Source organism: Schistocerca cancellata, chromosome 7 (genome assembly GCF_023864275.1).
Source record: "Schistocerca cancellata isolate TAMUIC-IGC-003103 chromosome 7, iqSchCanc2.1, whole genome shotgun sequence".
Lineage (NCBI taxonomy): Eukaryota > Metazoa > Arthropoda > Insecta > Orthoptera > Acrididae > Schistocerca > Schistocerca cancellata.
In genome coordinates this window covers 161165263-161178580 of record NC_064632.1, presented here as the reverse complement: position 1 = coordinate 161178580, position 13318 = coordinate 161165263, and positions in this window count along the sequence as shown.

Sequence of the window (13318 nt, the reverse complement as noted above, 5' to 3'; positions counted from 1 at the left end):
CTCATTCACGTGCTCTTGCGCCGTCAGATCTTCACGTTTCCCACTCCCTATTGGACACTCTTCAAGGAACTTCATTTCCGGATGAAAATGCACTCCTAAAATGGCTCGACAAGTTTGGCGTGTGAAAAACACGTGATTTCTACAGTTGTCGGATCGAAAAAATAGTGAAGAACAATATACACGGTGTCCATAAAGACCCTTTACAACTTCAAAATTTTATTACAGCGGCAGTTGTTGAAATATTTTAACAAAATTTCTTTATTGTAATCACTATTTACTGAAGTTTTTATATACAGGGTGGTCCATTGATCGTGACCGGGCCAAATATCTCACGAAATAAGTCTCAAACGAAAAAACAACAAAGAACGTAACTTGTCTAGCTTGAAGGGGGAAACCAGATGGCGCTATGGTTGGCCCGCTAGATGGCGCTACCATAGGCCAAACGGATATCAACAGCGTTTTTAAAAATAGGAACCCCGATTTTTTATTACATGTTCGTGTAGCACGTAAAGAAATATGAATGTTTTAGTTGCTTTGTGATAGATGGCGCTGTAATAGCCATCTATCACAAAGCGAAAAAAGTGGTCCAACTAAAACATTCATATTTCCTTACGTACTACACGAATATGTAATAAAAATGGGGGTTCCTATTTTTTAAAAAAAACGCAGTTGATATCCGTTTGACCTATGGCAGCGCGATCTAGCGGGCCAACCATAGCGCCATCTGGTTTTCCCTTCAAACTAGACGAGTTTCGTTCTTTGTAGTTTTTTCGTTTGATCTTATTTCGTGAGATATTTGGCCCGGTCATTGTCAATGGACCACTCTGTCTACTAAAACTGTGTGTTTCATATTCTCTCTTGATGGAAGGAACTGAACCTCTATAAAATGGCAATTCCTCAAGAGAAGGCACAATGTGTGTCCTGGTTTATTGAGACAAAATCGGATATTCAGACTCAACGAAACTTCAGAACGAAGTATGGAAGAGATCCACCATCGCGCCCTCAGTTCGTGCATGGCACAAAATATTGATGGAGACTGGGACAGTGTTGGGTAAAGGAAGGAGCGGGCGACCAAGAACATCCGAGGAAAACATCGATCGCGTTTTAAACGTCTTCACTCGTTCCCCGAAGAAGTCCATCCGCACTGCTGCCAGGCATTTGCAACTACAACGTTCAACTGTGCGTAAGGTCCTCCACAAGAACTTACGATTGTACGCTTACAAAGTGCTACTACTGCAGATACTTGAGCCAAATGACAAGCCAAAACGGACAGAGTTTGCACTCAACATTCTGGAACGACTTTCGGAGGATGAAGCATTCCTCAAGCGAGTTTGTTTCAGTGACTAGGCAACTTCTCATGTTTCCAGGACATTAAACAGACACAATGTGAGAATCTGGGGATCTGAACACCCCCATGTGACTAGGGAGATTCACCGAGATAGTCCAAAAATGAATGTGTGGTGTGGAATCATATGCAACCGATTAAATGGTCTATTTTTCTTCAACGAGTCAACAATTACTGCAAATGTTTATCTCGACCTTCTGACCGAATATGTAGCACCACAATCGATTGACTTACAACAAACTATCATTTTCCAGCAAGATGGTGCACCACCACATTGGGAATTGCATGTTCGTCGGTTCCTCAATGAAACATTTCCAGGCAGATGGACTGGGAGGGATGGGCCTATTCCTTGGCCACCGCGTTCGCCAGATATCACTCCCTTGGACTTTTTTTATGGGGTTATGTAAAAGATATCGTGTATCAAACACAGATACGGGACATAGCTGACTTGAAGCAAAGGATTCGTAATGCCATTGCCACCACTGATGACGCTATGCTACAGTGAACATGGCAAGAAATCGAGCACTGTCTTTATGTGCTTCGTGCAACTAAAAGCGCCCATTTGGAGATCTATTAAACACTGTCAAAAAAACTTTTATAAACACTTATTGCAGTAAACGAAATGTTATAATATTTCAACTGCTGTTGTATTAAAATTTTGAAGTTGTAAAGGGACTTTATGGACACCCTGTATTATTGATAAGAAATGTCTCTGTCATGTGTATCTGTTGTGTTTATGGAAAAACGCTATGAACGTATGGGCCAAAATAATAAAACACAGAGCTGTGTCTTTTCTAGCACCCATCAAGGTAATTTATCTGTGAAAGTTTACATTTGTATAGGGAGGCTGAAAGCTTTTTCCTTTTACTACGAGGGTGAGTCACATGAAAAACTTAAATTTGAAATAACAAATCGAAATTTCGCGCCGTTATCCTGTAAGTTGGTAAGCGTGCTACAAACAGCGTGCAGAATGGCCTGTAGGTGGCAGCATAGTGCAGATGCTCACAATCCGTCGCAGTTTCGGTATAAAGATGGCCGCCCCACTTGCGACTTGCACCAGGGAACAACAGCGTTCTGTAATTCGATTTTTGCGTAGTGAAGATGTGAAACCTATTGAAATTCATCGACGAATGAAGGTTCAGTATTGTGATGCATGTTTGGCACAGCAGCAAGTCTACGAATGGAGTAGGAAGTTCGCAAATGGTGTGACTTCAGTGGAAGATGCTCCTCGTCCAGATCAGGCACAACGAGTTGTGACTCCACAGAACATTGCAGCAGTTGAAGCCATAGTGAAGGAAAACCGCTGAGTGACACTGAATGACACTGCAGGATGTTTACAGATTAGTCAGGGGTCAGCACACCACATTGTGCACGATGTGCTCCAGTTTCATAAAGTGTCTGCAAGATGGGTGCTACGAAAGCTGACTCCTGAAATGAGAGAACGTCGTGTTGATGCTTGTGAAGAACTACTTCGGCGCTTTGAACGAGAAGGTGATGGCTTCCCTGCAAGAATCGTTACTGGGGACGAAACCTGGGTTCACTTCTGCAACCGAAAACGAAGAGAGCGAGCAAGGAATGGCGCCATTGCTCTTCACCAAAACCAAAGAAGTTTCGAACAGAACCATCAGTGGGTGAGGTTATGCTGACACTCTTTTGGGACGAAAAATGCGTCATTTTGGAGCATTACATGCCTAGAGGGACCACTGTCACCAGTGCATCATGCACAGATCTCCTAAATAAAACATCTGCGGCCTGCAACCAAATGAAAGCGATGTGGATTGCTGTCAGCAGGTGTCCTTTTGCAACATGACAATGCAAGGCCCCATACTGCCCGAACAGCAGTTGCAACAATCACAGACCTGCATTTTGAGTGTCTTCCTCATCCACCATACTCGCCAGACCTTGCCCCAAGTGATTTCCATATGTTTGGACCACTCACTCAAAGATGCATTGGGAGGAAAGAAGTTCCTTTCTGATGAAGAGGCACGCCACGCGGTTCACGAGTGGTTGCGCGGACTACCAAAAGAATTTTTTTCTGAAGGAATTTATGCACTTTGTAAGCGCCAGAGGACTTGCATTGAGCGTGGGGAGTTGAATAGTGATACAGCTTTGTACCACTTCTGCACAATAAATAATATAAAAAAAGAATTTAAAGTTCTCATTTGACTCACCCTCGTATTTACCGCGTCTCCAAACTCGCGAGGACATTGCTAACATACTCTGTACTAGGTAATCGATGTCTGAAGTGAGGACAGTCTTAGGCCAGTCGTGAAGGGAACTCCGGGCCACGTTCTTTGGCAAGAAAAGTCTTCGCCAATGAGAGCTCAGCGCGAGCTCGTGACTTAACGCATGGACAGCATTGAAATAGGACAAAGGTAGAGGAGAGACTATTGCTTGTGGTTTCTGCTAGGCGCTGGACGGATGGCCTTGAGTGTATAGCTCTGTGCTGACGCGTGCGTAATGGAGAAGACGGATGTGCAAACTTGCCATGAGACTGCCCGCTTGCATAATCTTGTTACGAGCTACGAATTACGGTGAGGTAAAGCCCGGCACTGCGTAGCTTAGGCCATTAATTTAGTGAACGGTTTAAGATATGTAATTAGCCAATACGAATAGCGGGATTGAACATGGTTTGTTCTGAGAGAGACTCAGTCGTGATTCACGTGGGCCAGAAACAGGTTTCTCCGTAGCAGATCCGACTCGCAGGCGATCTAAATACTTCACATTCTCAGTCGTTTAACCCTTCTTGATATTTTCGTAGGAATCCCGAATGATTTGTGGGTAATTTCTTGATTAAGGACTGCCATAGAACGCAACGTGTTTCGTGTATGAATATTTGTATTCGTGCTTACGAGTTGTGTCTTGAGGTTCTGCTACGATAATTTACCGTCACCAAATGTTTTTATTCGTACGAGATGCCTCCACAATCAGCATTCATTTGTTCAGCAGCACATTTAGTTCCAGCTTCTTCGCATTATCTTTCAGGCTTTTGAAGGTAAGTTGCGTTGTGATCTCCGTAGCAACCGACGATATCAGATTCCGTTCAATGATGGGACTTAACTCCTAAGGTCATCAGTCCCTAAGCTCACACCACTACTTAACCTAAATTATCCTAAGGACAAACAGACACACCCATGCCCGAGGGAGGATTCTAACCTCCGCCGGGACCAGCCGCACAGTCCATGACTGCAGCGCCTTAAACCGCTCGGCTAATCCCGCGCGGCACACATGTCTTTGTCTACATGTTCCGTGAGTCAGTTCACGAACTAGCTGATAGGAAATTTGATCGTAAAGTTCATTTATCCTCATACATCAACAGATGGCGCAAAGTAAGCTTTCCCGTTGTGAAATTATTTTTAAAAATATAGTCAAATACCATTCAATAAAAATTTCATGAGGCAAAACTTTCACAGGATATGTAAAACATGGCAACTTTCTGTACACCAATACAGGGGCAACTTACAAGGTTAACGAACCCAAGGTCTGTAGAAGCTAAAGTCACTGAACAAACGATGTCATATAACACACTATTTTATTACTTTTGATAGTACAAACTCCGCACCAGACGGTTTGTTGATTTTGTGGGCATGTAAACCGGCAAAAACTAGGAAACGTTACGTGACCAATATTTTATCTTCCGTCTTCACTCTGGAATCTACAACCAACATTCTGCATCGCAATACAAAACTAAGTTAAGCATAGCAATGAATTGTTCAGACAGTCGATATTCCTGCTGCGCCATTTGAGACGTTCATCACTGAAGCCTCTCACAAGGGTATACTACAGTGTTGGTACAACAAAAATGAGGTAGCAGGTGCACATGATACTCCTGCGTAGTGTCTCATCTGCTCATAGTTCTGTGTTACGTGGAACCATTTCTGGCCTAGCCATTTTCGTATAAATAATTAGCATAAAACATAAATAGCGCTTCCTAGAACCAAACCAATAATGTGTTGGATTGGCTTGGTACATAAGTTCGAGGCGGTTTTTCATAAGCTTAATAAACGCAACAGATACACATAACAGAGACTTCAGTCATCAATAATACGAGTGTTGTCCAGAAAGTAAGTTCCGATCGGTCGCGAAATGGACACCACAGTGAAAACCCGATGACGCTTTGCACAGGTGTGTTGGGTAGTGTCTCTAATATGACCGTCGATCGCATCAAGACGCTCTTTCCAGTTGTGAGCGCACTGTGAGCAAGTAAAGGTGCCTAGAACAACGATGTGTCCCACCAAATAGGAGAGCCCGCTGAGAAGCTTCGCCTTAATAAATGCAGCCCACCTAACACAACTGCCACGTGCACTTCCTTCTTCATGGCAAATCTCAAAAGAACTCTGCAGGGGCAGTGAAGACGCTCCTGCAGCCTTTTCGATGGGAAGTGTTCGACCACACACAACACAGCCCTAACTGGCTCGTCCTAAGTATCATCTCTGTTCACATGAATATCGGAAAGCAGAGGCGGCTGCCTTCCTTCTATGCCGATGTGTTGGAAAATTGGTATAAAGCTCCGACAAATGTCGGAGTCAGAGCGGCGACTGTGTAGAGAAGTATCTGGGAAGTATACTAACTCTTGCAAATAAGATGTTTGATTTTCACTGTGATGACGAGCAAGCAGAGATGCACCTGTGTGTCCACACACCGGTTTTTGTGATTTTGGATTAGAGCATATAGCACCAATACACCCTGCTTTTGAACCTTCCCCACTGCATGCAGATATCGGATGATGGAGGAATGATCATCACAGTTCATCACATTCGCCAGTTCTCGAGTACACAGACATCATTGTTGATTAACGCGTTTAAGCAATCTTCCGGTAACCCTAAAGGTTTTCCTGAATGTGGAGACTCACTAATGTCAGTAATATCAGAGCAATCCTCCTTAAAACGAGAAAACGATTTTCTTGCCGTGCTCTGTCCAATGGCATTATCCTCAAACACGGTGGAAATAGTTCCGTCTGCCTCCGCTGCTATTGCCCCTCTATTGAACTGGTTCCAATGGCTCTGAGCACTATGAGACTTAACATCTGAGGTCATCAGTCCCCTAGAACTTAGAATTACTTAAACTTAACTAACCGAAGGACATCATACACGTCCATGCCCGAGGCAGGATCCGAATCTGCGACCGTAGCGGTCGCGCGGTTCCAGATTGAAGTGCCTAGAACCTCTCGGCCACACCGGCCGGCTTCTATTGACTCAAACAGAAGAATATGTCGAAATGTTCCAATTTCTCCACTTGGCTCTCCATTTTCTACCGTACACAGCTCCACTCGCTATCTCCAAATGACGTGATGACAATACGTAACCTAAATAGCAACAGTGAACTACAAATAAATAATGGTAGTCGATAAATAAGCCCAGAGGAACAGAATCCCAATATGCCAAACAAAAACTCTATGAACTTAACGCAGCAAAAAAAAAGGAAAGGCCTTGCCCTGAGTTAGACGCGTTTATTCCGGTTTGGTAACCCGGTGGCAACCCTGACGTTTTGATTCATTCCTTCTGAGGTCGTTGCACATACAGAGTGCCCGGAATATCCTTTGTGTGACAGGGTATAGAGATGAAGGAGTAGGTTGGGATTGGTTGTGCTCGGGCAGTACAATGCACATCTCGATGCGCTGGGCTCCACACGCACATGAACGATACAGCAACAACATTTCAAACCTCTAATGTCACAGGCAACTTACGTCGTCGCGAGGAGCACTACCGAGAAAATTTTGAGAACCGGCATTTGAGGCTGACTGCAGAACGATTCCACTGCCGCCAACGTATATTTCGCGTAAGGACCACGAAGATAAGATTAGAGAGATTACAGCTCGTACGGAGGCAGACAGACAGTCGTTCAACCCCCCCCCCCCCTCCTCTGTTTGCGACTGGAACAGAAAAGGAAGTGACTAGTAGTGGTACAGAGTACCCTCTGCCACGCGCCATACGGTGGCTTGCGGAGTATTTATGTAGATGTAGACTTGTCAGTGAGAGTCGGTTTCAAACACGCTCGGAATTTCTACTCTTAGTGAATGCAGTCCCATTTCAACGATATTCCGAAGTACATTGGGAAGAAAACTGGACAAAAAAAAATGTTCAAATGGTTCTAAGTACTACGGGAATTAACATCTGAGGTCATCAGTCCCCTAGACTTAGAACTACTTACACCTAACTAACCTAAGGACATCATCAAACACATCCATGCCCGAGGCAGGATTCGAACCTGCGACCGTAGCAGCTGCGCAGTTACGGATTGAAGCGCCTAGAACCGCTCGCTCACAGCGGCCGGCTAGGAAGATGCAAGTTATTGATATCTGGGCTACGCGACGTGTAGCCGCTGTTCATAGCAGCACACACAACTGCATCTCTTCAATGGGCCAAGCGACACAGGAACTGGACAACTTGCTGGAGTCTTTCCTAATGGCGCGAGAGGCCTACTATACGGACGACCGAGTGAGGCGTTTAACCAGCAGTGTGTGGAGGGTGCAGTTCAGGCTGAAAGTGTTTCTATGATGTTCTGTGGGTGTTTTTCATAGCATGGCTTGGGTCGTTATAATTACCACGAACATGAAGCAGGACGTTTACCTCAAGAATCCCAGTGATCAAGTGCTGCCCTTTCTTTTACAACTTAATACTCAGTATGCTGTGGTCACTCTCGTCTTACAACAGCTGTGTTCCCAGTGCTCCACATATGATGTCCTGGTTTGACAAACACTCGTGCATCTTGTCACACCTGAGTGGCCCTTAGAAGATATCTGCGAACATTGAAATGTGCTCTTTCGTTTCTGGTTGGTGTGTGGAAGGATCTAAGTCGTTTTCACTGTGACCTCAAGCATATCACCTCAGACCCTACCTTCGATATCACCTGAATTTATTATTTTTTACCTCTGCTATACGCAACAGTTCGTACTAGGTATGGCTGGAAAGACAAACGCATTAGTAGAGGCTTCAGGGACAAGGTGCACACAAGCGGATTCTCGTCCTCAGCGCTGGGCGAGTCCACCTCTGTTCGAAAGGGGATGGCCGTCTCACTCACCTGTCGCCTACTGAGCTGTGAGTTTCGTTTGTTATGAATGAAAGGTTCGGCTACTCTGCGGAAACAGAGGCGTGCACTCTCTGTCTGCATTGCAACCTTTCCCAAAAGACATCAAAGATACTGTAAGGTAAAAAAAAAAAAAACACCTCACACGTCTCGTAGTCTCATTCGCCAGTTTCACAATGAATTGCTTATCATTTCGTCAACAGTCATAGTTATTCTGATATTTCTGTATTGAGCAAGATACGAGGTGCGACAATAAAGTAATGAGACTGATTTTCTTTGCAAGATGTGGCAACCCTGCAGGCTTGCGTAGACACAATGTCTTTGACCTTGGTCTATAAGCTGCTTCAAGTCCAAGTGGCACATCGATGCAACTGCTCAGTCATGAGTGGTGCTGTAATAACTTAACATGTGTGTGTGTGTGTGTGTGTGTTTCGTCACGGAAATGAAACCGCATAATATTGCGCAACGGTATGCCATTTCTCTTTGCATTAAACTTACAGTAAGCTTCAGAAGGCTTTTAGAGAGGAGGTTATGTCAAGAGCTCAAGTTTTTCGTTGGCATAAAATGTTTAGTGAAGGCAGAACGAATGTTGAAGATTAAGACTGCAGTGGACGACCATCAACCTCACGGACCGATGTCAACTTGGTCAGGGTGCGTGAACTCGTACGACCTGGTCGAAGATTATCCGTAAAAATGATTGCAGAAGAACTGAACATTAATCGAGAAACGGTTCGTCTAATAACAACTGAAGATCTTGGTATGAGAAAGATTTGTGCAAATATGTACCCCAAAAATCTCACACCACTACAGCGAGAAACACGGAGAAATGTGGCAGCCGATCTGTTACAGCAAACGGAAATCAATCCAGAATTGTTGAGCCGAGTTATCATTGGTGATGAAAGTTGGTTTTTCCAGTACGATCCAGAGGCGAAACGCCAAAGTTCGCAATGGTGCTCAAAGGGATCACCCAGACCAAAAAATGCTCGTATGTCAAAGTCAAAAGTGAAATGCATGCTTGTGTGCTTCTTTGATTCCAGTGGAATTGTTCATAAAGAGTGGGTGCCTCCTGGCCAAACAACCAATATTACTACTGTAAGAGGTCCGAGCAGATGTAATTTCGACGTATTGCTCATGTGCTGCCTGCGATATGCAAAGTATAAGAGAATCGCTGACCAGAGAGCAGTGTTGACTGAGTAGGAACTGTGTAGCTTTGTAGCAGTAAGTTGCTTGTAGTTGCTAGTCTGCGCTAGTCTGGTCTGAAGTCTGCTCTGGTCTGGTCTGGTGTATCGTGTTGGCTGGCCCGGTCGCGGTGCAGCGATGCCGGAGCCTGCGTATTATTGTATAAGGTAAAAAGCAGCCTCGCGCATATCTAGTAATGTATCTGAACTCCCATGTAAATCTTTTAAAAATGTCCTAATAATAATCTTTGTCATATAAAGTAATTTCTAACAAGCATTCATTTCAATTTAAAGAATTTACTAATTTCTTTAATCCATGATCATTCCGATTGTTGCAAAAGAAAAATCAGTTGCTTCCTTTCATAAATGACAAATCTATCGGCCAGCATTGCACAGAGCTGTGCCGGAAAAAGTTATTGTAAGAGCAGATAGTTGCCGACTTTATTGAGGTAAGAATTTTTGCTTTTTTATTCAGAATGATCTTACATGGCCATGCCACAGCACTGCTGTCGTCCAAAATTTACCAGGTTACTGAATTTATTTTTTAATATGAGGTTTAGGAATTTTTCTGTTTCGAACTTACATTAGATGAGAAAAGAATTTTGTGGGTACATTAAATGGGAACCAATTTTGTTCTGAGGTTACACAAAAATTAGAATCATATTCATATTATTATTATTCATTTTATTAATTTTTGTAGGGAGGTTGCACTTGGCTCAGAATCATTATCCATAATAATTATATAAATATATTTGTGGGGAGGTTACACTACAAATAAATTTTAGGAAGACTTCGTAAAAGTGTTCCTCGTGTCCGTGCCAATATTGCTAATAATTGGATTCTGCATCACAATAATGCGCCATCCCATACTGCTCTTCAGTACAGCAGTTTTTAACCTCAAAACAAATTTCAGTACTACCACAGCCACCTTATTCACCAGATATCGCACTGTGCGACTTTTTTCTAATTCCAAGTGTTAACGGCGGTCAAGGGACGCCATTTTCAAACAACACAAGATGTCCAGAAAGCTATGACGAGAGTCTTGGAGGATATTACAGAAGATAAGTTCCCGAAATGTTACCATCAATGGCAGAAGCGCTTGAATAAGTGTGTGCAATCAGAAGGGAACTACTTTGAAGGAGACAACACTAAACTTGACTAAAACGGTAAGCAACATTTTTTTCACATTAGTCTCATTACTTTATTGTCGCACCTCGTACTGCACTTTGGATTGAAAAATAGGGGCCGCCATGAATTGGCGTTCAGTACATGTTAAACCATAAAAATCCTGTGTACGAAATGGAGGAAACTTATTGAATTTTTCTTTAAACTAGAGACGAGATCTATATCTATCGCCAATTTTGAGAAAATGCATTGCATGCAGTGCACTCACTTTCAATCGTGTGCACGTATGATAAGAGTGCAACTGAAATATTCATAACATCGCTCGTCTCTCACAGGTCCCTTGAGATAACAAAACGAATTTTTTGAAAATGATAGCATGTACAGTGGAGAGTTTTTGTCATACAGCTAACATGCAAAACTTTCCCATCTTCTGTCATACACAAGTGACTAAACTTTTTTTTTTCAATGAAATGTTGTAATTATTTTAAGAGCCATCGGTAGCTAGTGAAATGAGAATTAGTATGGGTTTTTTAAAGTGAGCATGAGCTTTTTGTAACCAGCTGACCTTACTTGACCTCAAATTTTTGTTCAATAGTACATACTTTCAGGATTCTGTCGAAGTTTGCAGCTACAATAGCATGTTAGTGAGGTGAAATTCTGTAAATCCCGCTGGGTTTTGCGAAAATACAAAGAAAAGAAAGAGTATACAAGACACGCTAAATCTTAAACCCTTTGAGTTTTTCACTGAGGTGACAAAAATCATGGAATAGCGATATGCACCCATGCAGATGGCGGTAGTGTAACTTACACAAGGTATAAAAGGGCAGTACACTGGCGGAGCCGTCATTTCTACTCTGATGATTCATGTGGAAAGGTTTCAGACTTGATTATGGCCGCACAACGGGAATTAACAGACTCAATGTAGAATGGTAGTTGGAGCTAGACCCATGGGACATTCCATTTCGGAAATCGTTAGGGAATTCAGTATGCCGACGTCACACCGTCAGGAGTGTGCCGAGAATATCAAATTTAAGGCATTCCTCTGACCTCGGACAATTTAGGGGCCGATGTCCTTCACTGAACGACAGAGAGCAGCGGCGCTTTGTTAGTGCTAACAGACAGGCAACAATGGGAGAACTATCAGCAGAAAACAATGTGGGACGTACGACGAACATATTCTTTAGGACAGTGCGACGACATTTGGCGTTAATGGGCTATGGCACCAAGTGACCGACACAAGGCATCAGTTCGCCACACTAGACGACCAGGTTGTCAACAAGGCACTGTGCAAGCTGGTGATGGCTCCTTAACGGTGTGGGCTGTGTTTACATGGAGTGGACTGGATCCTCTGATCCAACTGAACCGACCACTAACTGGAAGTGGTAATTTTCGGTTACTTTGAGACCATTTGCAGCCATTCAATGATAGAATTTCGGTGATGATAATGCGCTATGCCCCGGTCCACAATTCTTCGCGATTTTACTTTATACTTTGTCCCATTTTGTTTTGTACTAACAACTGCTGTGATTTTCAGGTATAGACACTGTTCTTTCAGAATATTGAGGAGTAGCTTTTGGTCAACTGTGTCATAAGGTTTTTTAAATTCCTTATGAAATATGTTTCGATATTTGAGGATTAGTTTCAATATCTGAGAATTAGTTTCAAAACTAATATTTGTTCTGTGCACGTTCTGTTCGGTATGAAACCTATTTGTAGCTATGACTCCATTCATGTCATGCGCAAAGATCATCAGTTTCACCTTAGATTGTTGGCAGCGGAATTTTTTCTGGAGTGGAAAGTCGGAACTTTGCGATTGTGACGACTGAGAGTTTAGTTCTGGCTCAAAACTTCGTATTCAGTTTTCTTCAAGTGCAAAAATCCTTTCGAGCGGCTATTCTCCTTCTGTTCGTTAGCGTGGAAGCAATTATTCTGCGATTCTTTTGTGCCCTTTTCCTCCTCTTCACTCAGATCATGCGGAACCCACCTGGCAGCAACTTTTCTCATCTTTAACTTTTCATTTATGATTCTGTAAACTGAAGTGACACATTCTGGCCTTTTATGCACTTTCTGAACACGGTTCTCGTCGATCCTCTCTTAAAATATCATTAACAATAACCCGAGATGTGTAGTCTGTTGCAGCTGAAGGCCTACTTCTTGTGTTGTCCTAATACTTACCCGACCTTCACGGCAACGAGCAGACCGCTGTGATACTGTGCTACGATTCACTGCACTATTCCCACACAACTCTCCCAAAGCGTTGTAAATTTCGTTGGTTTCTTTCATGGATCCGATTTTGATATAGGAACGCTGGTCACTACGTGTAATCCTACGTGACTCGGTGTCAGCTTCCATTTTAAAACTGACTTACTCACGACACACCCACGTAAACCAGGAAACACATATTCCACCGTCACGCATAAAGTCTCGCAACTGACAAATATTTCAAATCGATAAGCGCCACTGTAACGGTCGCGCATGCGCAGTGTGCAGGACGTTTGAAATGACCCTCGTAGAATTCAGGTATTTCATTTCAGCATTCCCTGCTCCTCTTCCATAAGGTGTTTCTTCTTGCCAGAAATTTCGAAAGATTGTTTCTAGTGGGCACTGCAAAATACGTACGTCCTGGGAAAGTCAAAGGTCTTTA